At 45.7% G+C, this 26748-nt stretch overlaps 1 protein-coding gene across 4 annotated transcripts in view; it reads left to right on the top strand.

Moving 5' to 3' along the window:
• The first annotated feature begins 5610 nt into the window (after positions 1-5610).
• Positions 5611-26748, top strand: part of LOC106605818 (epsin-1) — an 84072-nt gene continuing 62934 nt past the window's right edge. For 3 of the 4 annotated variants that reach the window (XM_045699930.1, XM_045699935.1, XM_045699926.1), the window contains exon 1: positions 5661-6094. The gene's annotated coding sequence lies outside the window, so the exon portion shown is untranslated. Of the gene's footprint in view, positions 6095-26748 lie in introns of all 4 variants that reach the window. The other variant, XM_045699928.1, reaches the window with a different exon arrangement.

The following is a 26748-nucleotide window of genomic DNA, read 5'->3' as shown; positions in this document are numbered from 1 at the left end:
TCGTTGTGGCACCTGTATAACAGGTTCATCTGTCCCCTGTCCTTCTGCAATTCTTGGTAGTGGCAGAATAACAACTACTTTATGTTTGCATTTAATCCATTTTGCATTAAAAGGAATGGTTAGAATTTGTTATATATTGTGGCCTACTTGTTTTAACTATCATAAGATCCATCAAATAATGTAAATGTATAATGTAAAATAAAATCTCCCTAACACAGTCCAATCTTAGAGCATGACCCAAGAGCAACCTACCATCACTACCCCAACCCACCTTTCCAGAAACACTAATAAGGAATTTACTATGCAACTCAAGCATAAACTATATTTCTTTGAAACACCAAAGCATATTTGTGTGTTTTCCTATGTGCCTGTCTGATCAGTGCGGGACCCACACCCTCTCAAGTGTCCTCAGCAATCCAAACAGAGCATAGGGGGAGAGGGAGAGACAGAGAGCGAGAGCGAGAGAGAGCGAGAGAGAGAGAGAGAGAGAGAGAGAGAGAGAGAGAGAGAGAGAGAGAGCGAGAGAGCGAGAGAGAGAGAGAGAGAGAGAGTTTTGTTGTCTGTGACTGGTAGTATTTGTGGAAAAACTATTTCAAACATTTTACTGAGTTACTGTTCATATAAGGACATCAGTCAATTTAAATAAATTCATTAGGCGCTAATATATGGATTTCACATGACTGGGAATACAGATATGCATCTGTTTGTCACAGATACCTTAAAAAAAATGTTGGGGTGTGGATCAGAAAACCAGTCAGTGTCTCATGCAGCATGACCCATCTTCTTCACATAGAGTTGATCAGGCTGTTGATTGTGCCCTGTGGAATGTTGTCCGACTCCTGTTCAATGGCTTTGCGAAGTTTCTGGATATTGGCGGGAACTGGAACACGCTCTTGTACATGTCAATCCTGAGCATCCCAAACATGCTCAATGGGTGACATGTCTGGTGAGTATGCAGGCAATGGAAAAACTGGGACATTTTCAGCTTTCAATTCTCTGGCAACAGCTCTGGTAGACATTCCTGCAGTCAGCATGCCAATTGCACACTCCCTCAAAACTTGACACATCTGTGGCATTGTGTTGTGTGACAAAATGGCACATTTGGCACAAGTTCCAGTTTCACAAAGTAAAAAAGGTGGAATATTTGTATAGTTACATTTAGTAAATTACCCCTGTGTAATGATCATGCTATTTAATCAGCTTCTTGATATGCCACACCTGTAAGGTGGATGGATTATCTTGGCAAAGGATAAATGCTCACTAACAGGGATGTAAACAAAATTGTTCACAAAATGTGAGATAAATAAGCTTTTGGGATCTTTTATTTCAGCTCATGAAACATGGGACCAACACTTTACATGTTGCGTTTATATTTTGGTTCAGTGTAGATAGTAGATAAAAGGAGGAGTTGTAACCCACATGTATAGCAGCTCTTATAATGGTCCTGGAGGTTACCCCTGGAGGTTACCTCTGTGTGGATGCTATATGCTAAGGTAGTGTTATTGAGGGCAATACACACAGCCACCCACAGCAGACATGCACATGTCCCACATGTTGGGTTAGGGTTATAGGTTGAGGTTATGGGGTTAGGAACTGGGGAACGTGATCTCTGGACATTACTGTCTGACTGTACCAAGTGTATTTCTAAAAAGAGCTCTACAAATGTGAAGGAAAAATGTGAATGATTGATGCCTGTGGATGTCACAGCGCTTGCGAGATTGTGCCTGTTGAAAGATGATTCTCTTTTATTGTGATCATACTATTCATAATGATTTGTACATGAACAGGGACTCATGCCTGAGGAGGACAGGATAGATGTTTCGTGTTGATGGACATTCAGCAGGGAGGGAGTCTCACTGCAGAGGAAAATGGAGGTGTTTATGATTACTATTCATACCAGCAGAAACCAGAGCAACAATAAAATGACATAACACACTTCTGTGTGAATCTGAATGTGAAGAATGTGGATGAGAGGAATAGTTCCATTCACAACGAGGTGATTTATATGAGCTGATTTTATTTATAGCTGAATATTTGCTACTGGTTTTGCTGCTAAATTTAGGAAGTGGGCCTGCAGTAACGTCAACCGACACACAACACAAGCCTAACCCTCTTGAAATCAATGTCAGACAAATCTCAACGATTTGTTGTCTACTGTCCCTTAGTAATATACACTGCTCAAAAAAATAAAGGGAACACTTAAACAACACAATGTAACTCCAAGTCAATCACACTTCTGTGAAATCAAACTGTCCACTAAGGAAGCAACACTGATTGACAATAAATGTCACATGCTGTTGTGCAAATGGAATAGACAACAGTTGGAAATTATAGGCAATTAGCAAGACACCCCCAATAAAGGAGTGGTCCGGCAGGTGGTGACCACAGACCACTTCTCAGTTCCTATGCTTCCTGGCTGATGTTTTGGTCACTTTTGAATGCTGGCGGTGCTTTCACTCTAGTGGTAGCATGAGACGGAGTCTACAACCCACACAAGTGGCTCAGGTAGTGCAGCTCATCCAGGATGGCACATCAATGCGAGCTATGGCAAGAAGGTTTGCTGTGTCTGTCAGCGTAGTGTCCAGAGCATGGAGGCACTACCAGGAGACAGGCCAGTACATCAGGAGATGTCAAGGAGGCCGTAGGAGGGCAACAACCCAGCAGCAGGACCGCTACCTCCGCCTTTGTGCAAGGAGGAGCAGGAGGAACACTGCCAGAGCCCTGCAAAATGTCCTCCAGCAGGCCACAAATGTGCATGTGTCTGCTCAAACGGTCAGAAACAGACTCCATGAGGGTGGTATGAGGGCACGACGTCCACAGTTGGGGGTTGTGCTTACAGCCCAACACCGTGCAGGACGTTTGGCATTTGCCAGAGAACACCAAGATTGGCAAATTCGCTACTGGTGCCCTGTGCTCTTCACAGATGAAGCAGGTTCACACTGAGCACATGTGACAGACGTGACAGAGTCTGGAGACGCCGTGGAGAACGTTCTGCTGCCTGCAACATCCTCCAGCATGACCGGTTTGGTGGTGGGTCAGTCATGGTGTGGGGTGGCATTTCTTTGGGGGGCCGCACAGCCCTCCATGTGCATGCCAGAGGTAGCCTGACTGCCATTAGGTAGCAAGATGAGATCCTCAGACCCCTTGTGAGACCATATGCTGGTGCGGTTGGCCCTGGGTTCCTCCTAATGCAAACAATGCTAGACCTCATGTGGCTGGAGTGTGTCAGCAGTTCCTGCAAGAGGAAGGCATTGATGCTATGGACTGGCCCGCCCGTTCCCCAGACCTGAATCCAATTGAGCACATCTGGGACATCATGTCTCGCTCCATCCACCAACGCCACGTTGCACCACAGACTGTACAGGAGTTGGCGGATGCTTTAGTCCAGGTCTGGGAGGAGATCCCTCAGGAGACCATCCGCCACCTCATCAGGAGCATGCCCAGGCGTTGTAGGGAGGTCATACAGGCACGTGGAGGCCACACACACTACTGAGCCTCATTTTGACTTGTTTTAAGGACATTACATCAAAGTTGGATCAGCCTGTCGTGTGGTTTTCCACTTTAATTTTGAGTGTGACTCCAAATCCAGACCTCCATGGGTTGATAAATTGGATTTCCATTGATTATTTTTGTGTGATTTTGTTGTCAGCACATTCAACGATGTAAAGAAAAAAGTATTTAATGAGATTATTTCATTCATTCAGATCTAGGATGTGTTATTTTAGTGTTCCCTTTATTTTTTTGAGCAGTATATATATTTGGTGATTTGTGTTGTGTTGGCTAGTATTTTATCCTGTTTTATTTGATAAATGCTTTGAAATATAAGTATTGAAATATGCTTATATTACTAAAGTATATTCATATTTGATCCTTTTTTTATTCAACGGTTTCTAGGCCCGTTTGGGAAACAGTCATGAGTCAGATATAAAAAGACAAGCTAAGTTTATTAAGGGATTCAGGCTACGTATAGGTTTGCTCAAGCACATTAACACAATTACATCCGGCCGTGACTGGGAGTCCCATAGGGCGGTACACAATTACATCCGGCCGTGATTGGGAGTCCCATAGGGCGGTACACAATTACATCCGGCCGTGACTGGGAGTCCCATAGGGCGGTACACAGTTACATCCGGCCGTGACTGGGAGTCCCATAGGGCGGTACACAATTACATCCGGCCGTGACTGGGAGTCCCATAGGGCGGTACACAATTACATCCGGCCGTGACTGGGAGTCCCATAGGGCGGTACACAATTACATCCGGCCATGATTGGGAGTCCCATAGGGCGGTACACAATTACATCCGGCCGTGATTGGGAGTCCCATAGGGCGGTACACAATTACATCCGGCCGTGACTGGGAGTCCCATAGGGCGGTACACAATTGGCCCAGCGTCGTCAGGGTTTGGCCGGGTAGGCCGTCATTGTAAATAACAATTTGTTCTTAATTGGCTTGCCTAGTTAAATAAAGGTTAAATAAAAAATAAATAAAGAGGAAATCTACAGTTGTAACAATAACAAAACATACTCCCAACCACTGTTTCTGTAGAAATCTGAAGGATGGGGCTGGAGAAATGTAACCCCTCTCCTTGCATCCATAGACATAGCTATGGATGCAAGGACTGATCATTCAAGCATCCATGATATCAACATTATAGTTTTATCCATGTCATGAGGCTATACAATGTTTGTCTACATTTACTTTGTTTACAAACGTTGGAGTAAAACAAGCTAATATTTTTTGGTTCTGATGGGTTACTATAGTTCAACTAAGCTCTGTAGGCATTTTTAAGTTATATTCTTCAAGAATGAATGGGTACATATCATGTCAAAAAAGTTATGTAGCAACTGCAGATATCCCCTTTAACAAAATACACATTTGGAATATTGGCAACATTGCTCAACACACACTAGGGGCTCCCGAGTGGCACAGCAGTCTAAGGCACTGCATCTCAGTGCTTGAGGCATCACTACAGACACCCTGGTTTGATTTCAGGCTGTATCACACCTGGCCGTTATTGGGAGTCCCATAGGGCAGCGCACATTTGGCCCGGGTTTGGCCGTTGTTGTAAATAAGAATTTGTTCTTAACTGACTTGCCTGCTTAAATAAATAAAAATAAAAAAATAAGAAAATAAAATATATATATATATATATATATATATATATATATATATATATATATATATGCTGTGCGTAGTCTGTTTGAGAAACATTTGAGGACCAAGATAAATGTAAGTCGTAAGTCACATTTGAGGACCAAGATAAATGTAAGTCGTAAGTCGACTTACATTTATCTTGGTCCTCAAATGTTTCTTAAACAGACTACGCACAGCACCGACGCCACACATTTTCAACCAACACCCAACTTCAGGTACAATTATAGAGGTCTGAGGGGTGCATTTATAGGCTCCACATATTCCTGCATACAAAACAATCAATATCAAGGGTCAGTTTGACATTATGTTACAGTATAAAACTTATTTACAAGTGTGATAAATAGCGCTACATTCCCATCCGGACAATAGACAATGAAATAGTTTAGAATTTGAGATCAAATTGAAACTATTTTATGCATGACTGTGTAGCCTCGCCCAGTTCATAAATATGAAATGATGGGAGCGTGCAAAGGGGTGCGGTTTTTCCTGTAGTCGGGAACGGAACCGGAAGTTCCGCCATCTCCTTGTACCATTCGAGCTACAACAGGGTCAGTATAGACTTAATTTAGGTGTTAAGTATGGTATATTGTCAAGAGTTATTAAATGTTATAAGTAATATTGACAGAGTGAACGTTCTATAACCATCAGTTTTATGTTAAGGATGGTGGTGTCACTCGATCAGATCATAAATACTACTCGTATTCTGTTGCCACTTGAACTGCTAGCAACAGGGTTCAACGTTATCTCATCTGTTTGTACTGTTGGCTACTTCAGCTACCTAGCTAGGTAAATAGCAATGATTCATTCAGTGTCGTGACAGGAATACCAATATTTAGTTCGTCGGGTTTCTCTCTCACGCTTTCCCCTTAACCCCCACCACAATTGTAAAACGTTAAAATTGTTCGCGACTGAGAAAGCCAAGGAGACGGGGAGTTAACGGTAAGTAGCTAACGTTTTCCAGCTGATAGCTGGGAGGGTGGTACCAGATAGCTAACGTTAGCCAGCCTATAGCTAACGTTAGCCAGCCTATAGCTAACTAATTAGTTAGTGATCCCTTTTATCTGGTTTGGATGGTCTTCTAAGTTTGCCAACCAAGTAAATTACACTCCCATTTTGTTCTTTGGCAGTAGTATTTCCTGTTGTAATGTTTGCGTTGGTGTTGAATCGCTGTGTAGACTGTTGTGAGAGATGATACCTGGTTAGCATGCTAACTGGGTGGGGGTCTCTGGCTCAGGAGGGTGTGTGACTGTCTGATAGCGACTAGCAAGTGGGAACGAGTGTAGTGGCCACAGTGTCTCTGACATTGTCATGATCGTTACACCGCCCTTGTTTTTCTGGCGTTAGCACAAATATGGGCTAATAGCGCCATAACTTTGGCTTTCAACAGTTTGTTAGCTAGCTTATATTAGACTCAGCCAACTAGTCAAGTTTGTCTGGCTTCAGATAGCTAGTTGCATGTGTATTGCATGTTGGTATTTGATTGCCAATAATGTATCTGCCATTGAATGCAGATTTTATGTCTAGTGTCAGAGTGAAACCAAGCAAGTTCTGATACTTATTCCACTGTAAGCTGTCCTGAATATTTAAATGGCATTAGCTAATCTCCTTATCAACAGTTGAACTTGACAGTACAATAACATAGCTACATGCAACACCCGGACGTCCCCAGTCCTGTAGCATGTAGCTATATTATTGTCAAGTTCAACTTTTGATAAGGAGCTTAGCTAATGCAGTGCTCCACATTATGATGTGTAGGGTTGAGGTCATTGCCATTTTAAATTCAGCACAGGATATGTCTGTTTCAAGAAAAGAAGATCACTTTTTTTTTAGTATTTCTTCATTCTTGAATTGGAATTTCAGGTCTCTTCCTCAATTTACATAGAATTGGCCTGAACCCTGTTGATGTGTTGAATTGTGAGAGATTTGGGCTAAGCTTGTCCCTTATCTACATTCGGTCTTGGTAGATGCCTTGTATGAACTTTGGAACGTTGCTCCAGTAATCTCTAAACTGACTTCAGGGATGGTTATCTCTCTGCTGTGTTATGCAACCTAGTCTCCTATTAATACTGTACAACCTGTCGTCTTCCACTCCTTATTAGTCTGGTCGGCCACACTGCTAGGGGTATTCAGCAGCATTGGAACCATTTTGTCAGAGAAGACAGTCAAGTCATAAAGGAATATGTTGTACCTACATATTAGATGAGTTTGTTAGTCACGTACACAGGCCTGCAGGTGTAATCGCAGGGCACAGTGAAATTCTTAACCTCTGAGCTCCAACAGTGCAGGTCAAAAAGAGAAGTGACTGAAACCCACTAGGATTATTCATGCCACAGCATTGTTAAACAGTCCAGAGTACTAACAGTTCAATGGCGTCAAAATAGTGACACTGTTCAAGCCTGCATGCCATGGCCATGCTCATCTGACAGCATTAAGTGTGTCAGATAGTGAAAGTGAATCAAAGTAAAGTAGGGGCCTGGGAGTTTTTCATAGATGTCAACCATGCCTGTCCTGGTACTGTATGTGTGCACAAGAACATCAAATCTGCTGCGCCCCTGCCCAAAACACTATGCCTAATTCCAATTAAACCCTGCGTGGGCTAAGTTGTGTTTGTAACAGGTGTGTGTGTGTGCTGCCTTTCTCTGTTGACATAAAGGAGCACTATGTCCACTAAAATTGATTGCTGGTTTCATTTTTCTCTTTCACGCAATATCTGCCTATTCTTGATTTCTTGATGTCTCGCTCTCTCTCTTGATGTCTCGCTCTCTCTCTTGATGTCTCGCTCTCTCTCTTGATGTCTCGCTCTCTCTCTTGATGTCTCGCTCTCTCTCTTGATGTCTCGCTCTCTCTCTTGATGTCTCGCTCTCTCTCTCGATGTCTCGCTCTCTCTCTCGATGTCTCGCTCTCTCTCTCTCGATGTCTCGCTCTCTCTCTCTCGATGTCTCGCTCTCTCTCTCTCGATGTCTCGCTCTCTCTCTCTCGATGTCTCGCTCTCTCTCTCTCGATGTCTCGCTCTCTCTCTCTCGATGTCTCGCTCTCTCTCTCTCTCGATGTCTCGCTCTCTCTCTCTCGATGTCTCGCTCTCTCTCTCTCTCGATGTCTCGCTCTCTCTCTCTCGATGTCTCTCTCTCTCTCTCTCGATGTCTCGCTCCTCTCTCTCTCTCGATGTCTCGCTCTCTCTCTCTCGATGTCTCGCTTCTCTCTCTCTCTCGATGTCTCGCTCTCTCTCTCTCTCGATGTCTCGCTCTCTCTCTCTCTCTCTGATGTCTCGCTCTCTCTCTCTCTCTCGATGTCTCGCTCTCTCTCTCTCTCGATGTCTCGCTCTCTCTCTCTCTCTCTCGATGTCTCGCTCTCTCTCTCTCTCGATGTCTCGCTCTCTCTCTCTCTCGATGTCTCGCTCTCTCTCTCTCTCGATGTCTCGCTCTCTCTCTCTCTCTCTCGATGTCTCGCTCTCTCTCTCTCTCTCTCTGTCTCGCTCTCTCTCTCTCTCTCTCGATGTCTCGCTCTCTCTCTCTCTCTCTCGATGTCTCGCTCTCTCTCTCTCTCGATGTCTCTCTCGTCTCTCTCTCTCTCTCTCGATGTCTCGCTCTCTCTCTCTCTCGATGTCTCGCTCTCTCTCTCTCTCTCGATGTCTCGCTCTCTCTCTCTCTCTCGATGTCTCGCTCTCTCTCTCTCTCGATGTCTCGCTCTCTCTCTCTCTCTCGATGTCTCGCTCTCTCTCTCTCTCTCGATGTCTCGCTCTCTCTCTCTCTCTGATGTCTCGCTCTCTCTCTCTCTCGATGTCTCGCTCTCTCTCTCTCTCTCGATGTCTCGCTCTCTCTCTCTCTCGATGTCTCGCTCTCTCTCTCTCTCTCGATGTCTCGCTCTCTCTCTCTCTCTCTCGATGTCTCGCTCTCTCTCTCTCTCTCTCTCGATGTCTCGCTCTCTCTCTCTCTCTCTCTCGATGTCTCGCTCTCTCTCTCTCTCTCTCGATGTCTCGCTCTCTCTCTCTCTCTCTCGATGTCTCGCTCTCTCTCTCTCTCGATGTCTCGCTCTCTCTCTCTCTCGATGTCTCGCTCTCTCTCTCTCTCTCGATGTCTCGCTCTCTCTCTCTCTCGATGTCTCGCTCTCTCTCTCTCTCTCGATGTCTCGCTCTCTCTCTCTCTCTCTCTCGATGTCTCGCTCTCTCTCTCTCTCTCTCTCGATGTCTCGCTCTCTCTCTCTCTCTCTCTCGATGTCTCGCTCTCTCTCTCTCTCTCTCTCTCTCTCTCTCGCTCTCTCTCTCTCTCTCTCTCGATGTCTCGCTCTCTCTCTCTCTCTCTCGATGTCTCGCTCTCTCTCTCTCTCTCGATGTCTCGCTCTCTCTCTCTCTCTCTCGATGTCTCGCTCTCTCTCTCTCTCTCTCGATGTCTCTCTCTCTCTCTCTCTCTCTCTCGATGTCTCGCTCTCTCTCTCTCTCTCTCTCGATGTCTCGCTCTCTCTCTCTCTCTCTCGATGTCTCGCTCTCTCTCTCTCTCTCTCTCGATGTCTCGCTCTCTCTCTCTCTCTCTCTCTCTCTCTCTCTCGATGTCTCGCTCTCTCTCTCTCTCGATGTCTCGCTCTCTCTCTCTCTCTCTCTGATGTCTCGCTCTCTCTCTCTCGATGTCTCGCTCTCTCTCTCTCTCGATGTCTCGCTCTCTCTCTCTCTCTCGATGTCTCTCTCTCGATGTCTCTCTCTCGATGTCTCTCTCTCGATGTCTCGCTCTCTCTCTCTCTCGATGTCTCGCTCTCTCTCTCTCTCGATGTCTCGCTCTCTCTCTCTCTCGATGTCTCGCGCTCTCTCTCTCTCGATGTCTCGCTCTCTCTCTCTCGATGTCTCGCTCTCTCTCTCTCGATGTCTCGCTCTCGATGTCTCGCTCTCTCTCTCGCTCTCTCTCGATGTCTCGCTCTCTCTCTCTCGATGTCTCGCTCTCTCTCTCTCGATGTCTCGCTCTCTCTCTCTCGATGTCTCTCAAATTCAAGCTGCTTTATTGGCATGAAAAACATTGTCAATATTGCCAAATCAACAATGTATACAATATACATTGTAATACAATTATAAACAATAATAATATAAAATGGCAGTAAATAATACAAAATTAAATATAAAAATAATAACAATAAAACAGTAGTTAAATAATAGTAAAATAGTAGAATGTAATAAATATAAAAATGGAAAATGAATCTATAACTAACTTATAACTAAATAACGGTCATCTTCACCATTACATCAGTACTACAACTACTATCATAATTACCACTACTACTACCACCACCATCACTAAACTGTTATCATTACCATTACTACCCATACCACTACTATTTGGAATGATAAACAACAATAATAATAGAAATAACAATAACAGTAATAACAATAATAGTAATAATAAGTAAGTTACTGCTTACTATGCAGATGTTATTATTCAGAGTCCCTCAGGCTATGGCAGGCAAATACATATTTGGCTGCAAGAGGAGCCATTGCTCCTTCGCCCATGTGTATTTTTAGTTTTTCCTCTGGGTTTAATAAGTTCAAATTTGGAATAAATGTAGTCATTTCTGTGAACAAGGAATCTCTTTGTGAGGAATATTTATCACAGTAAAGGAGAAAGTGCATCTCTGTCTCTACCTCCCCTGTCGTGCAGTGACCACATACACGCTCCTCTTTGGGTAGCCATGTCTTTTTATGTCTGCCGGTTTCTATTGCCAATCGGTGGTCACTCAGCCTGTACTTGGTAAGGATCTGTCTCTGCTTCGTATCTCTGACAGAGTAGAGATAATCAGCCAATTCATATTCTCTGTTTAGGGTCAGATAGCAATTTAGTCGGCTTTGGGATTTTGTTTTGTTTTTCCAATGTTGTAAATATGAGTTCTTTGATTGGTTCATGATTTTGTTTATTTGAATTCTTTCTTTTGAAGCAGTGCTGGTGTCAGCTTGGTTGGTGAGGTCCAACACCAGCTGACTGAGAGGGCTCGTTTCTGGGCTCAGCTCTTGGGTTTGGAGTGCTTTAAATTGCAGACTTGAATTTGGACTTGAATTTAGATGTAGCCAAAATTTTAATGATCTTTTCTGTATTTTCATTATTACTGGAAAGCGGCCCAATTCTGCCCTACATGCATTAGTTGGTGTATTTCTCTGGACTTGTAGGATTTTCCGACAGAATTCAGCATGTAGGGCTTCAATTGGATGTTTGTCCCACATTTTAAAGTCCAGTTTATTGAGTGGCCCCCAAACCTCACTTCCGTAAAGAGCTATTGGTAGGATTACACTGTCAAATATTTTGGTCCAAATTCTAATTGGGATGTTGATTTTGAATAATTTCATTTTTATCGCATACAATGCTCTGCGGGCTTTTTCTTTGAGTGCATTCACTGCCATATTAAAGTTTCCTCATGCAGATATGGTCAGACCAAGGTAGGTGTAATTTTTAGTGTGTTCAATGATGGTGTTGTTCAGGGAGAATTTATATTTGTGTTTCTGACATCTGGTTTTCTTTTGGAAAATCATGATTTTCGTTTTTGGGAAATTTACTGCCAGGGCCCAATTATGGCAATATTGCTCTAGAATATTAATGTTCTGTTGAAGACCTTCTTTGGTTGGTGATAGAAGTACCAAGTCATCAGCAAATAGCAGGTATTTAACCTCTGTGTCAAATAGTGTGAGTCCTGGAGCTGGAGAATGGTCCAACATGTCTTCTAATTCATTGATATAAATGTTGAAAAGGTTTGGACTCAAACTGCAGCCTTGTCTCACACCTTGACATTGTGAAAATAATTCTGTTCTTTGTTTTTTGATTTTTATTGCACATTTATTTTCTGTGTACATACATTTTATTAAGTCATACACCTTACCACCAAGCCCACTTTGGAGAATTTTGTAGAATAGCCCTTCATGCCAAATAGAATCAAATGCTTTTTTAAAGTCAATAAAGCAAGCAAAGATTTTGTCCTCTTTTTTTGGTGGACTGTTTATTAATTAGTGTGTGTAAGGTGTATATATGGTCAGTAGTGTGATGGTTAGGGAGAAAGCCAATTTGACATTTACTTATTACATTTTTTTCTTGAAGAAAGGTTTGAATTCTTGAATTCAAAATGCTACAGAAAACCTTTCCCAAGTTACTGTTTACGCAAATTCCCCTGTAATTATTGGGGTCTGATTTGTCTCCACTTTTGTGGATAGGGGAGATGAGCCCCTGGTTCCAGACATCAGGGAAGCAGCCAGAAGTTAAAACCATGTTGAACAATTTAAGCACAGCATTTTGCAACTCAGGTGTGCTGTTTTTCAGCATTTCATTTCTGATGTTGTCTAGACCACAAGCCTTCTTTGATTTAAACTTTGTTGGGTTATTGGGTAATCTAATGGATTTTGGTTGTTTTTAATGACTGATTCAAGGATGTTCAATTTTGCTTTAATTTCTAATTGGTTCTGTTGTAAGTCTTTTTGTGGGATGTTTTTCTATAGATTATCAAAATAAGTTTTCCAAATTCCTACATCTTGAATGGCTAATTCTTGTGGCTTTTAAATTGTTCCACATGTCCCAGAACTGATTTTGGTCAATTGCGTTTTCAATTTCATCAAGTGTCTTGTTGGTATAATTCAATTTCTTGCGTTTCAGTGTTTGTTTATACTGTTTCAGAGTTTCAAAGTATTCATATCGTAGCTCTGGGTTGTTTTGCTGCTTATGTTTTTCATTTGACATTTGTCTTAGGTGTTTTCTAATTGTTTTACATTCATTATCAAACCATTTATCAGAAACATTTTGTTTTTTGTTTCTGATGTTGCATTTCTTTGGTTTTCTCAAATTTGCTTTCGATGCTGCTTTTTGGAATATGCAGTTGATGTTTTGAGTAGCCGAATTGACACCATCTTTATTGTTTTGGTATTGTGAGTTATTGAAAAACTGTATAGAGTTAATTTCATTTGAGTTCAACGTTTCAATGAATCTCTCTGCACTGTTTGGAGCCCATCTGTACGATGGGTTTATGTTGTAGAGTTTATTGGGCTGTTTTTTTGAATGAGTATTGCCGGTTAATTTCTTCAGAAACACGTTGATCTGACAATAGTGTCTGTGGTCTGTCAGTGAATGCACTAATGGAGGAGGGGTCGATGTCAGTGATGGCATAATCGACTACACTTGTCCCAAGAGCTGAGCAGTAAGTAAACCGACCTAAAGAGTCCCCTCTGATTCTACCATTAAGCATGTACAGGCCTAAGGCTCGACAGAGATGCACTAACTCCTTCCCATTTTTGTTTGGTATTTGGTCAGGACTGTTTCTATTATTTATAATAGGGCTGTACAAGGAGGGGTGTCCACATATGTGGTGGTTACCTCCCGCATCAGTGTAGTCAGGCTCAGAACCTGTTCTTGCATTGAAATCTCCACAAAGAAGCACTTTCCCCTCTGCCTGAAATGTAATGATTTCTATGTGGAGATTGTCGAAAAACTGATCATCATAATATGGTGAATCTGAAGGAGGAGCATAAGCTGCACATGTGTATACATCATTGTCACAGTAGATTGTACCTTTAAGTTTTAGTCAAATGTGACTGGTACCTTTTTTCATTTCATTCAGTGCTAAGTCCTGCTTATGCCAAATGATGATTCCACCTGAGTCTCGGCCCCGTTTAACATTTTTATGTTTGATTGATGGTAGTAAACTTTCTGTATAGCCTGAGGGACACTGAGTATCTATGTCTCCACGACACCATGTTTCCAGTAGGATTAGGATGTCCTGTCCCTTGACGTTTTTAATCCATTCTGGATTTGTTGTTTTATAACCAAAATGTGAAGAGTATAGGCCCTGGATATTCCAAGAGCTGATAGTTAATGATCTCATTTATAATAAGTGATATTCACTGGTTTGAGTAAAGTACATTGGGAAAAAAAACTAAATAATAACATGCATACATATACATACATACATACATACATACATACATACATACATACATACATACATACATTACTATAATACCGGTGCCAATAAAATTAATAATAGTTGTAAACAAATGAATAAGAATGGAATAAGATTGTACAATGCAACCGTGTGTGTGTGTGTGTGAATTAAAGAGTCTGTCTAGCTCAGTAGTCTGCATATTAGTTGCAGTAGTTGGCGCACCTCTCCTATCTCTGATTGTTCTAGGTGTCTTTTGCCAGAGGTTACCTCAGCATATGTAGGCTGATGATCTGAATGATACATGGTGTGGACTGCATCATGTGGTGTACTTCTCTGAAGGACAGTGTTCTGTCCGACCCTGGAGTAGTGGTCAGAGCTGTGTTGTGATGGGCCTGGTCTAGTAGAGCTGTGTTGTGATGGGCCGGGTCTAGTAGAGCTGTGATGGGCCAGGTCCAGTAGAGCTTTGTTGTGATGGGACGGGTCCAGTAGAGCTGTGTTGTGATGGGACGGGTCCAGTAGAGCTGTGTTGTGATGGGACGGGTCCAGTAGAGCTGTGTTGCGATGGGACGGGTCCAGTAGAGCTGTGTTGCGATGGGACGGGTCCAGTAGAGCTGTGTTGCGATGGGACGGGTCCAGTAGAGCTGTGTTGCGATGGGACGGGTCCAGTAGAGCTGTGTTGCGATGGGACGGGTCTAGTAGAGCTGTGTTGCGATGGGACGGGTCTAGTAGAGCTGTGTTGCGATGGGACGGGTCTAGTAGAGCTGTGTTGCGATGGGACGGGTCCAGTAGAGCTGTGTTGCGATGGGACGGGTCTAGTAGAGCTGTGTTGCGATGGGACGGGTCCAGTAGAGCTGTGTTGCGATGGGACGGGTCTAGTAGAGCTGTGTTGCGATGGGACGGGTCTAGTAGAGCTGTGTTGCGATGGGACGGGTCTAGTAGAGCTGTGTTGCGATGGGACGGGTCTTGTAGAGCTGTGTTGCGATGGGACGGGTCTAGTAGAGCTGTGTTGCGATGGGACGGGTCTTGTAGAGCTGTGTTGCGATGGGACGGGTCTAGTAGAGCTGTGTTGCGATGGGACGGGTCTAGTAGAGCTGTGTTGCGATGGGACGGGTCTAGTAGAGCTGTGTTGCGATGGGACGGGTCTAGTAGAGCTGTGTTGCGATGGGACGGGTCTGGTCTAGTAGAGCTGTGTTGTGATGGGCCTGGTCTAGTAGAGCTGTGCTGTAATAAGCCGTGTCTGGCTCTTTTCTCCTGGGGATGGTGGAGGTACTGTTGTTTCAGAATGTGGGGCGGGGGACCTCTGTTGCTGGGGTGATGGGTGTGTGGGTACCTGCCAAGTGTTGCATCTTTTAGGTCCTTGGCAAAGGTTGTGATACTGTCCTGATCCAGATGTACATTATGGTATAAGTGTTGACATGTCAGAGTGGGGTGGTGAGCCGTTCTGACGTTGAGCAGTGAGGCACAGTCCACAGTGATCTGTTGATTTATATTGTTGATCAACTGTCCTGGGAAGTCTTTTCTTGGTAGGAGGGTGGACACAACTATATTGCTTGTTGGGAACATAGCCTGTGCCCGTTCTGCCACTCTTCTCACTGCCCCAGATACATTTTCACCTTTGGCATGAAGGTGGTTTGTGCCAGTGTGGATGATGATGTTGTCAATCCTGGTCAGACTGAGTAGCTGCATTGCATTGTCAGTTGTAGGACACCAGAATTTAAACACCTGGTGTCTAGGGAATCATCTTTCCTGGACTAAGAACTTCCCATTTGAATCAATAAGGATTGCAGTTGTGGGTGATTGTCTGGGTGGAGCAGACTGGGAGGCTGGTATTCTGACCTGGGCTGGAGCAGACTGGGAGGCTGGTATTCTGACCTGGGCTGGAGCAGACTGGGAGGCTGGTGCAGTGTCATCAGGCTGTGTGGTGGAGGCCATGCTGGTCTCAGGTTCTGCTTGTGTTATGCCAAGCTTGTCGACATGTTCTCTAGATGCAGAGGACATAATGACTCGCTGTTGGTTGAGGGTGTCAATGTACCTCTCTCTTTGTTCTAGCTCCTTTCTTGTTGTGCTCAGAAGGTCTCTGAGGTCGTCATTTGTCTGACTCAGTTTGTCCATTCTGCTTTCTAATTTAGCAATAGATGCTCTGCTCTCCTCCCTGAACTGTTTCATCTCTTCTTTTAGTTTCTGGACAGTGTCCTCCTCTTGAAGCTTGTTCTCTCTGAGTTCTATGACCTCGGCTTCGACTAGAGAGAGGGTGTTGTGGAAACGTTGCATAGCAGGTGTTCTTGGTGTTGTAGGCATGTCCTTGGCTCTGTCTGCTGCAGGTGAGGTAGGTAGAGGGACACTGAGGGCTTCTTGCTGGGTCACAGAGACCGTTGGGGCCTGCTTTTCTCCATCTCCCTCCTTGACCTTTTCCTCAGTTTCTGAGATGATTTCAGCTTCTGCTTTTAGGGTAGCAAACCTATTCTCAAAGGCCTGGAGGCTTGAATCATTGCCTTGTATCAATACAGTTCCATTATTATATAAGTTCACTGTTTGATACGTGTTGCTCTGGTCAGCTTCTTCAAAAATGCTGATCTGACAGCCTTGGCTGATGCCTCTCTTTTTTTGAGTAAGGGAAATAATAACCCTTTTCCATATGTGTCCTCGTTTGGTATTAAAATTAAAATTTGCTCTTGTTTTGCAACTGGTAAGATCTGCAAACAGGCATTCATGGTTCTGTCCCATCAACAAACCTTTTAAACTATTCTTAGCTTTCTCTGTTTGGATGTCTGGTGGGTAAACAATTTCCATAGCAACGCTGGTGATATTGGCTACAATGTTGCAATAGAAGCATTGTTTCTTGTATTATTGTCTCTTGTGTCTTTAGAGAACTGTTTCACTTTGTCCTTTTTCTTCTGTCCTGATTTTGTCTTTCTTTTCTTCTGTTAACTTGATATTCTTTGTTATTCTTCGCTAGCTAGCTAGCTTCTTCCAGGAGAGTCCCTAGCAACTGGTAAACAATTCAGCTAGCTAAGATAACTGTACAATTTTATGAAAAATAGTTACTTTTTCAAAAGCCTATCTTCTTTGTTTGTTGCTTGTTTTGTCTCCTATTCAGTCTTGCAGTTTTCTTTTGCTTTTTTCCAATGTACTTCACTCTAAAAATCATGCAAATTTCAATATTTGTAGGAGCTCATTTTTCAGCAGCTGCTGCTTTGGAACTCTCTCGATGTCTCTCTCTCGATGTCTCTCTCTCTCGATGTCTCTCGACTCTCGATGTCTCTCGACTCTCGATGTCTCTCGACTCTCGATGTCTCTCGACTCTCGATGTCTCTCGACTCTCGATGTCTCTCTACTCTCGATGTCTCTCTCTCTCGATGTCTCTCTCTCTCGATGTCTCTCTCTCTCTCGATGTCTCTCTCTCTCTCTCTCTCTCTCTCTCGATGTCTCTCTCTCGATGTCTCTCTCTCGATGTCTCTCTCTCTCTCGATGTCTGTCTCTCTCTCTCTCTCGATGTCTCTCTCTCTCTCGATGTCTCTCTCTCTCTCTCTCGATGTCTCTCTCGATGTCTCTCTCGATGTCTCTCTCTCTCTCTCTCTCGATGTCTCTCTCGATGTGTCTCTCATGTCTCTCTCTCTCTCTCTCGATGTCTCTCTCTCTCTCTCGATGTCTCTCTCGATGTCTCTCTCTCTCTCTCTCGATGTGTCTCTCGATGTCTCTCTCTCTCTCTCTCTCGATGTCTCTCTCTCTCTCTCGATGTCTCTCTCTCTCTCTCTCTCGATGTCTCTCTCTCTCTCTCTCTCTCTCTCGATGTCTCTCTCGATGTCTCTCTCTCTGTCTCTCTCGATGTCTCTCTCTCTGTCTCTCTCGATGTCTCTCTCTCTCTCTCGATGTCTCTCTCTCTCTCGATGTCTCTCTCTCTCTCTGATGTCTCTCTCTCTCTCTCTCTCTCGATGTCTGTCTCTCTCTCTCTCGATGTCTGTCTCTCTCTCTCTGTCTCTCTCTGTCTCGCTCTCTCTCTCTCTCTCTCTCTCTCTCTCTCGATGTCTCTCTATCTCTCTCTCGATGTCTGTCTCTCTCTCTCTCGATGTCTGTCTGTCTCTCTCTCTGTCTCGCTCTCTCTCTCGATGTCTGTCTCTCTCTCTCTCGATGTCCGTCTGTCTCTCTCTCTCGCTCTCTCTCTCTATCTCTCTCTCTCTCTCGATGTCTCTCTCTCTCTCTCGATGTCTCTCTCTATCTCTCTCTCTCTCGATGTCTCTCTCTCTCTCTCTCTCTCTCTCTCGTCTCTCTCTCTCTCTCTCTCTCGATGTCTCTCTCTCTCTCTCGATGTCTCTCTCGATGTCTCTCTCTCTCTCTCTCTCGATGTCTCTCTCTCTCTCTCTCTCTCTCTCTCGATGTCTCTCTCTCTCTCTCTCTCTCTCGATGTCTCTCTCTCTCTCGATGTCTCTCTCTCTCTCTCGATGTCTCTCTCTCTCTCTCTCTCTCGATGTCTGTCTCTCTCTCTCTCGATGTCTGTCTCTCTCTCTCGATGTCTGTCTGTCTCTCTCTGTCTCTCTCTCTCGCTCTCTCTCTCTCTCTCTCTCGATGTCTCTCTCTATCTCTCTCTCGATGTCTGTCTCTCTCTCTCTCGATGTCTGTCTGTCTCTCTCTCTGTCTCGCTCTCTCTCTCGATGTCTGTCTCTCTCTCTCTCGATGTCCGTCTGTCTCTCTCTCTGTCTCTCTCTCTCTCTCTCTCTCTCTCTCGATGTCTCTCTCTCTCTCTCTCTCTCTCGATGTCTCTCTCTCTCTCTCTCTCGATGTCTCTCTCTCTCTCTCGATGTCTCTCTCTCTCGATGTCTCTCTCTCTCTCGATGTCTCTCTCTCTCTCTCTCGATGTCTCTCTCTCTCTCTCTCGATGTCTCTCTCTCTCTCTTCGATGTCTCTCTCTCTCGATGTCTCTCTCTCTCTCGATGTCTCTCTCTCTCTCGATGTCTCTCTCTCTCTCGATGTCTCTCTCTCGATGTCTCTCTCTCTCTCTCTCGATGTCTCTCTCTCTCTCTCTCGATGTCTCTCTCTCTCTCTGTCTGTCTCTCGATGTCTCTCTCTCTCTCTCGATGTCTCTCTCTCTCTCTCGATGTCTCTCTCTCTCTCTCTCGATGTCTCTCTCTCTCTCTCTCGATGTCTCTCTCTCTCTCTCTCGATGTCTCTCTCTCTCGATGTCTCTCTCTCTCGATGTCTGTCTCTCTCTCTCGATGTCTCTCTCTCTCTCTCGATGTCTCTCTCTCTCTCTCTCTCGATGTCTGTCTCTCTCTCTCTCGATGTCTGTCTCTCTCTCTCTCGATGTCTGTCTCTCTCTCTCTCTCGATGTCTCTCTCTCTCTCTCTCTCTCTCTCTCTCTCTCGATGTCTCTCTCTCTCTCTCTCTCTCGATGTCTCTCTCTCGCTCTCTCTCGATGTGTCTCTCTCTCTCTCTCTCGATGTGTCTCTCTCTCGCTCTCTCTCGATCTCTCTCTCTCTCTCTCGATGTCTCTCTCGATGTCTGTCTCTCTCTCTCTCTCTCTCGATGTCTCTCTCTCTCTCTCTCGATGTCTCTCTCTCTCTCTCTCTCTCTCTCTCTCGATGTCTCTCTCTCTCTCTCGATGTCTCTCTCTCTCTCTCTCTCTCTCTCTGTCTCTGTCTCTCTCTCTCGATGTCTGTCTCTCTCTCTCTCTCGATGTCTCTCTCTCTCTCTCTCTCTCGATGTCTGTCTCTCTCTCTCTCTCTCGATGTCTCTCTCTCTCTCTCTCTCTCTCGATGTCTCTCTCTCTCTCTCTCTCGATGTCTGTCTCTCTCTCTCTCGATGTCTCTCTCTCTCTCTCTCGATGTCTCTCTCTCTCTCTCTCGATGTCTCTCTCTCTCTCTCTCGATGTCTCTCTCTCTCTCTCTCGATGTCTCTCTCTCTCTCGATGTCTCTCTCTCTCTCTCTCTCGATGTCTCTCTCTCTCTCTCGATGTCTCTCTCTCTCTCTCTGATGTCTCTCTCTCTCTCGATGTCTCTCTCTCTCTCGATGTCTCTCTCTCTCTCGATGTCTCTCTCTCTCTCGATGTCTCTCTCTCTCGATGTCTCTCTCTCTCTCTCGATGTCTCTCTCTCTCTCTCTCGATGTCTCTCTCTCTCTCGATGTCTCTCTCTCGATCTCTCTCTCTCGATGTCGCTCTCTCTCTGTCTCTCTCTCTCTCTGTCTCTCTCTCGATGTCGCTCTCTCTCTGTCTCTCTCTCGATGTCTCTCTCTCTGTCTCTCTCTCTCTCGATGTCTGTCTCTCTCTCGATGTCTGTCTCTCTCTCTCTCGATGTCTGTCTCTCTCTCTCTCTCTCTGTCTCTCTCTCTCTCGATGTCTGTCTCTCTCTCTCTCTCTCTGTCTCTCTCTCTCGTGTCTCTCTCTCTCTCTCTCTCTCTCGATGTCTGTCTCTCTCTCTCTCATGTCTGTCTCTCTCTCTCTCGATGTCTGTCTCTCTCTCTCTCGATGTCTGTCTCTCTCTCTCTCTGCTCTCGTCTCTCTCTCTCTCTCGATGTCTCTCTCTCTGTCTCTCTCTCTCTCTGTCTCTCTCTCTCTCTCTCTCTCTCGTGTCTCTCTCTCTCTCTCTCTCTCTCGATGTCTGTCTCTCTCTCTCTCTCGTGTCTCTCTCTCTCTCTCTCTCGATGTCTCTCTCTCTCTCTCTCTCGATGTCTCTCTCTCTCTCTCTCGATGTCTCTCTCTCTCTCTCTGTCTCTCTCTCTCTCTCTGTCTCTCTCTCTCTCTCGATGTCTCTCTCTCGTGTCTCTCTCTCTCGATGTCTCTCTCTCTCTCTCGATGTCTCTCTCTCTCTCTCGATGTCTCTCTCTCTCTCTCTCTCGATGTCTCTCTCTCTCTCTCTCTCGATGTCTCTCTCTCTCTCCTCGATGTCTCTCTCTCTCTCTCTCTCTGATGTCTCTCTCTCTCTCTCTCTCTCGATGTCTCTCTCTCTCTCTCTCGATGTCTCTCTCTCTCTCTCTCGATGTCTCTCTCTCTCTCTCGATGTCTCTCTCTCTCTCTCTCCGATGTCTCTCTCTCTCTCTCTCTCGATGTCTCTCTCTCTCTCTCTCGATGTCTCTCTCTCTCTCTCTCTCTCGATGTCTCTCTCTCTCGATGTCTCTCTCTCTCTCTCTCGATGTCTCTCTCTCTCGTGTCTCTCTCTCGATGTCTCTCTCTCTCTCTCTGATTGTCTCTCTCTCTCTCTCGATATGTCTCTCTCTCTCTCTCGATGTCTCTCTCTCTCTCTCGATGTCTCTCTCTCTCTCTCTCTTCGATGTCTCTCTCTCTCTCTCTCTCTCGATGTCTCTCTCTCTCTCTCCGTATGTCTCTCTCTCTCTCTCTCGATAGTCTCTCTCTCTCTCTCGATAGTCTCTCTCTCTCTCTCTCGATGTCTCTCTCTCTCTCTCTCGATGTCTCTCTCTCTCTCTCTCGATATGTCTCTCTCTCTCTCTGTCTCTCTCTCTCTCTGTCTCTCTCTCTCGTGTCTCTCTCTCTCTCTTGTCTCTCTCTCTCTCGATGTCTCTCTCTCTCTCTCTCGATGTCTTCTCTCTCTCTCGATGTCTGTCTCTCTCTCTCTCGATGTCTCTCTCTCTCTCTCTCGATGTCTCTCTCTCTCTCTCTCTCGATGTCTGTCTCTCTCTCTCTCGATGTCTCTCTCTCTCTCGGTCTCTCTCTCGATGTCTCTCTCTCTCTCTCTCGATGTCTCTCTCTCTCTCTCTCTCTCTCTCGATGTCTCTCTCTCTCTCTCTCTCTCTCGATGTCTCTCTCTCTCTCTCTCTCTCTCGTATGTCTCTCTCTCTCTCTCTCTCTCTCGATGTCTCTCTCTCTCTCTCTCTCTCTCTCGATGTCTCTCTCTCTCGATGTCTCTCTCTCTCTCTCGATGTCTCTCTCTCTCTCTCTCGATGTCTCTCTCTCTCTCTCTCGATGTCTCTCTCTCTCTCGATGTCTCTCTCTCTCTCTCGATGTCTCTCTCTCTCTCTCTCTCGATGTCTGTCTCTCTCTCTCTCTCTCTCTCGATGTCTCTCTCTCTCTCTCTCTCGATGTCTCTCTCTCTCTCTCTCTCGATGTCTCTCTCTCTCTCTCTCGATGTCTCTCTCTCTCTCTCTGATGTCTCTCTCTCTCTCTCTCTCTCTCTCGATGTCTGTCTCTCTCTCTCTCTTCGATGTCTTCTCTCTCTCTCTCTCTCTCGATGTCTCTCTCTCTCTCTCGATGTCTCTCTCTCTCTCTCTCTCTCGTGTCTCTCTCTCTCTCTCTCTCGATGTCTCTCTCTCTCTCGATGTCTCTCTCTCTCTCTCTCTCTCTCTCGATGTCTCTCTCTCTCTCTCGATGTCTCTCTCTCTCTCTCGATGTCTCTCTCTCTCTCTCTCTCTCTCTCTCGTGTCTCTCTCTCTCTCTCGTGTCTCTCTCTCTCTCTCTCGTGTCTCTCTCTCTCTCTCTCGTGTCTCTCTCTCTCTCTCCTCTCTCTCGATGTCTCTCTCTCTCTCTCTCTCTCTCTCTCTCTCTCTCTCTCTCTCTCTCTCTCTCTCTCTGTCTCTCTCTCTCTCTGTCTCTCTCTCTCTCTCTCTCTCTCTCTCTCTGTCTCTCTCTCTCTCTCTCTCTCTCTCTCTCGATGTCTCTCTCTCTCTCGATGTCTCTCTCTCTCTCTCTCTCTCTCGATGTCTGTCTCTCTCTCTCTCGATGTCTGTCTCTCTCTCTCTCTCGATGTCTCTCTCTATCTCTCTCTCTCGATGTCTCTCTCTCTCTCGATGTCTCTCTCTCTCTCTCTCGATGTCTCTCTCTCTCTCTCTCGATGTCTCTCTCTCTCTCTCTCTCGATGTCTGTCTCTCTCTCTCTCGATGTCTCTCTCTCTCTCTCGATGTCTCTCTCTCTCTCTCTCGATGTCTCTCTCTCTCGATGTCTCTCTCTCGATGTCTCTCTCTCTCTCTCGATATGTCTCTCTCTCTCTCTCGATGTCTCTCTCTCTCTCTCTCTCGATGTCTCTCTCTCTCTCTCTCGATATGTCTCTCTCTCTCTCTCGATATGTCTCTCTCTCTCTCTCTCGATATGTCTCTCTCTCTCTCTCTCGATATGTCTCTCTCTCTCTCTCTCGATATGTCTCTCTCTCTCTCTCGATATGTCTCTCTCTCTCTCTCTCGATAGTCTCTCTCTCTCTCTCTCGATGTCTCTCTCTCTCTCTCTCTCGATGTCTCTCTCTCTCTCTCGTCTGTCTCTCTCTCTCGATGTCTCTCTCTCGATGTCTCTCTCTCTCTCTCGATGTCTCTCTCTCTCTCTCTCGATGTCTCTCTCTCTCTCTCTCTCGATGTCTCTCTCTCTCTCTCTCTCTCTCGATGTCTCTCTCTCTCTCTCTCTCTCTGATGTCTCTCTCTCTCTCCGATATGTCTCTCTCTCTCTCTCGATGTCTCTCTCTCTCTCTTCTCGATGTCTCTCTCTCTCTCGATGTCTCTCTCTCTCTCTCGATGTCTCTCTCTCTCTCTCTCTCGATGTCTCTCTCTCTCTCTCTCTCGATGTCTCTCTCTCTCTCTCTGTCTCTCTCTCTCTCTCGATGTCTCTCTCTCGATGTCTCTCTCTCTCTCGATGTCTCTCTCTCTCTCTCTCTCTCGATGTCTCTCTCTCTCTCTCTCTCGATGTCTCTCTCTCTCTCGATGTCTCTCTCTCTCTCTCTCTCGATGTCTCTCTCGTCTCTCTCTCTCTCTCTCGATGTCTCTCTCTCTCTCTCTCTCGATGTCTCTCTCTCTCCTCTCGATGTCTCTCTCTCTCTCTCTCTCGTTCTCTCTCTCTCTCTCTCGATGTCTCTCTCTCTCTCTCTCTCTCTCGATGTCTCTCTCTCTCTCTCTCGATGTCTCTCTCTCTCTCTGTCTCTCTCTCTCGATGTCTCTCTCTCTCTCTCGATGTCTCTCTCTCTCTCTCTCTCGATGTCTCTCTCTCTCTCTCTCTCTCTCGATGTCTCTCTCTCTCTCGGTATGTCTCTCTCTCTCTCTCTCGATGTCTCTCTCTCTCTCTCGTCTCTCTCTCTCTCTCGATGTCTCTCTCTCTCTCTCGATGTCTCTCTCTCTCTCTCTCTCTTCGATGTCTCTCTCTCTCTCTGTCTCTCTCTCTCTCGATGTCTCTCTCTCTCTCTCTCTCTCTGATGTCTTGTCTCTCTCTCTCTCGATGTCTCTCTCTCTCTCTCTGTCTCTCTCGTCTCTCTCTCTCTCTCTCTCGATGTCTGTCTCTCTCTCTCTCTCTCGATGTCTTCTCTCTCTCTCTCTCTCTCTCGATGTCTCTCTCTCTCGATGTCTCTCTCTCTCTCGATGTCTCTCTCTCTCTCTCTCGATGTCTCTCTCTCTCGATGTCTCTCTCTCTCGATGTCTCTCTCTCTCGTGTCTCTCTCTCTCTCTTCTCTCTCTCTCTCTCTGTCTCTCTCTCTGATGTCTCTCTCTCTCTCTCTCTCTCTCTCTCTCGATGTCTCTCTCTCTCTCTCTCTCTCTCTCTCTCTCTGTCTCTCTCTCTCTCTCTCTCGATGTCTCTCTCTCTCTCTCTCTCCTCTCTCGTCTCTCTCTCTCTCTCTCTCTCTCGATGTCTCTCTCTCTCTCTCTCGATGTCTCTCTCTCTCTGTCTCTCTCTCTCTATGTCTCTCTCTCTCGTGTCTCTCTCTCTCTCGTGTCTCTCTCTCTCTCTCTCTCTCTCGATGTCTCTCTCTCTCTCTGTCTCTCTCTCTCTCGATGTCTCTCTCTCTCTCTCTCTCGATGTCTCTCTCTCGATGTCTCTCTCTCTCTCTCTCTCTCTCTCTCTCTCTCTCGATGTCTCTCTCTCTCTCTCGATGTCTCTCTCTCTCTCTCTCTGTCTCTCTCTCTCTCATGTCTCTCTCTCTCTCTCTCTCTCTCTCTCTCGATCTCTCTCTCTCTCTCGATGTCTCTCTCTCTCTCTCTCTCTCTCTCTCGTCTCTCTCTCTCTCTCTCTCGATGTCTGTCTCTCTCTCTCTCTCTCTCGTGTCTCTCTCTGTCTCTCTCTCTCTGTGTCTCTCTCTCTCTCTGTCTCTCTCTCTCTCGATGTCTCTCTCTCTCTCTCTCTCTCTCTCTGTCTCTCTCTCTCGATGTCTCTCTCTCTCTCTCTCTCGATGTCTCTCTCTCTCTCTCTCGATGTCTGTCTCTCTCTCTCTCTCGATGTCTCTCTCTCTCTCTCTCTCTCGATGTCTCTCTCTCTCTCTCTCTCTCTCTCTCTCTCTCTCTCTCTCTCTCTCTCTCTCTCTCTCTCTCTCTCGATGTCTCTCTCTCTCTCTCTCTCTCTCTCGATGTCTCTCTCTCGATGTCTCTCTCTCTCTCTCTCGATGTCTCTCTCTCGATGTCTCTCTCTCTCTCTCTCTCTCTCTCTCTCGATGTCTCTCTCTCTCTCTCGATGTCTCTCTCTCTCTCTCGATGTCTCTCTCTCTCTCTCGATGTCTCTCTCTCTCTCTCTCGATATGTCTCTCTCTCTCTCTATGTCTCTCTCTCTCGATGTCTCTCTCTCTCTCTCGATGTCTCTCTCTCTCTCTCTGATGTCTCTCTCTCTCTCTCTCTCTCGATGTCTCTCTCTCTCTCTCTCTCGATGTCTCTCTCTCTCTGTCTCTCTCTCGATGTCTCTCTCTCTCTCGATGTCTCTCTCTCTCCTCGATGTCTCTCTCTCTCTCTCTCTCTCTCGATGTCTCTCTCTCTCTCTCTCTCGTGTCTCTCTCTCTCGATGTCTCTCTCTCTCTCTCGATGTCTCTCTCTCTCTCTCGTGTCTCTCTCTCTCGATGTCTCTCTCTCTCTCTCTCTCGATGTCTTCTCTCTCTCTCTCGATGTCTCTCTCTCTCTCTCTCTCTCGATGTCTCTCTCTCTCTCTCGATGTCTCTCTCTCTCCTGTCTCTCTCTCTCTCTCGATGTCTCTCTCTCTCTCTCTCTCTCGATGTCTCTCTCTCTCTCTCGATGTCTCTCTCTCTCTCTCTCTCGATGTCTCTCTCTCTCTCGATGTCTCTCTCTCTCTCTCTCTCTCTCTCTCTCTCGATGTCTGCTCTCTCTCTCTCGATGTCTCTCTCTCGATGTCTCTCTCTCTCTCTCTCTCTCTCTCTCTCTCTCGATGTCTCTCTCTCTCTCTCTCTCTCTCTCGATGTGTCTCTCTCTCTCTCGATGTCTCTCTCTCTCTCTCGTGTCTCTCTCTCTCTCTCATGTCTCTCTCTCTCTCTCGTCTCTCTCTCTCTCTCGATGTCTCTCTCTCTCTCTCTCTCTCTCGATGTCTCTCTCTCTCTCTCTCGATGTCTCTGTCTCTCTCTCTCTCTCGATGTCTCTCTCTCTCTCTCTCTCTGTCTCTCTCTCGATGTCTCTCTCTCTCTCGATGTCTCTCTCTCTCTCGATGTCTCTCTCTCTCGTGTCTCTCTCTCTCTCTCTCTCTCTCTCTCGATGTCTCTCTCTCTCTCTCTCTCGATGTCTCTCTCTCTCTGTCTCTCTCGGTTGTCTCTCTCTCTCTCGTGTCTTCTCTCTCGTGTCTCTCTCTCTGTGTCTCTCTCTCTCTCTCTCTCTCTCTCTCGATGTCTCTCTCTCTCTCTCTCTCTCGATGTCTCTCTCTCTCTCTCTCGATGTCTCTCTCTCTCGATGTCTCTCTCTCTCGATGTCTCTCTCTCTCTCGATGTCTCTCTCTCTCTCTCTCTCGATGTCTCTCTCTCTCTCTCGATGTCTCTCTCTCTCTCTCTCTCTGTCTCTCTCTCTCTCTCTCGATGTCTCTCT

This window comes from Salmo salar, chromosome ssa02 (assembly GCF_905237065.1).
Source record: "Salmo salar chromosome ssa02, Ssal_v3.1, whole genome shotgun sequence".
In the NCBI taxonomy this organism is placed as follows: Eukaryota; Metazoa; Chordata; class Actinopteri; order Salmoniformes; family Salmonidae; genus Salmo; species Salmo salar.
Note: the sequence above shows the minus strand (reverse complement) of the source record. Positions and strands in the feature narration are given on the sequence as shown.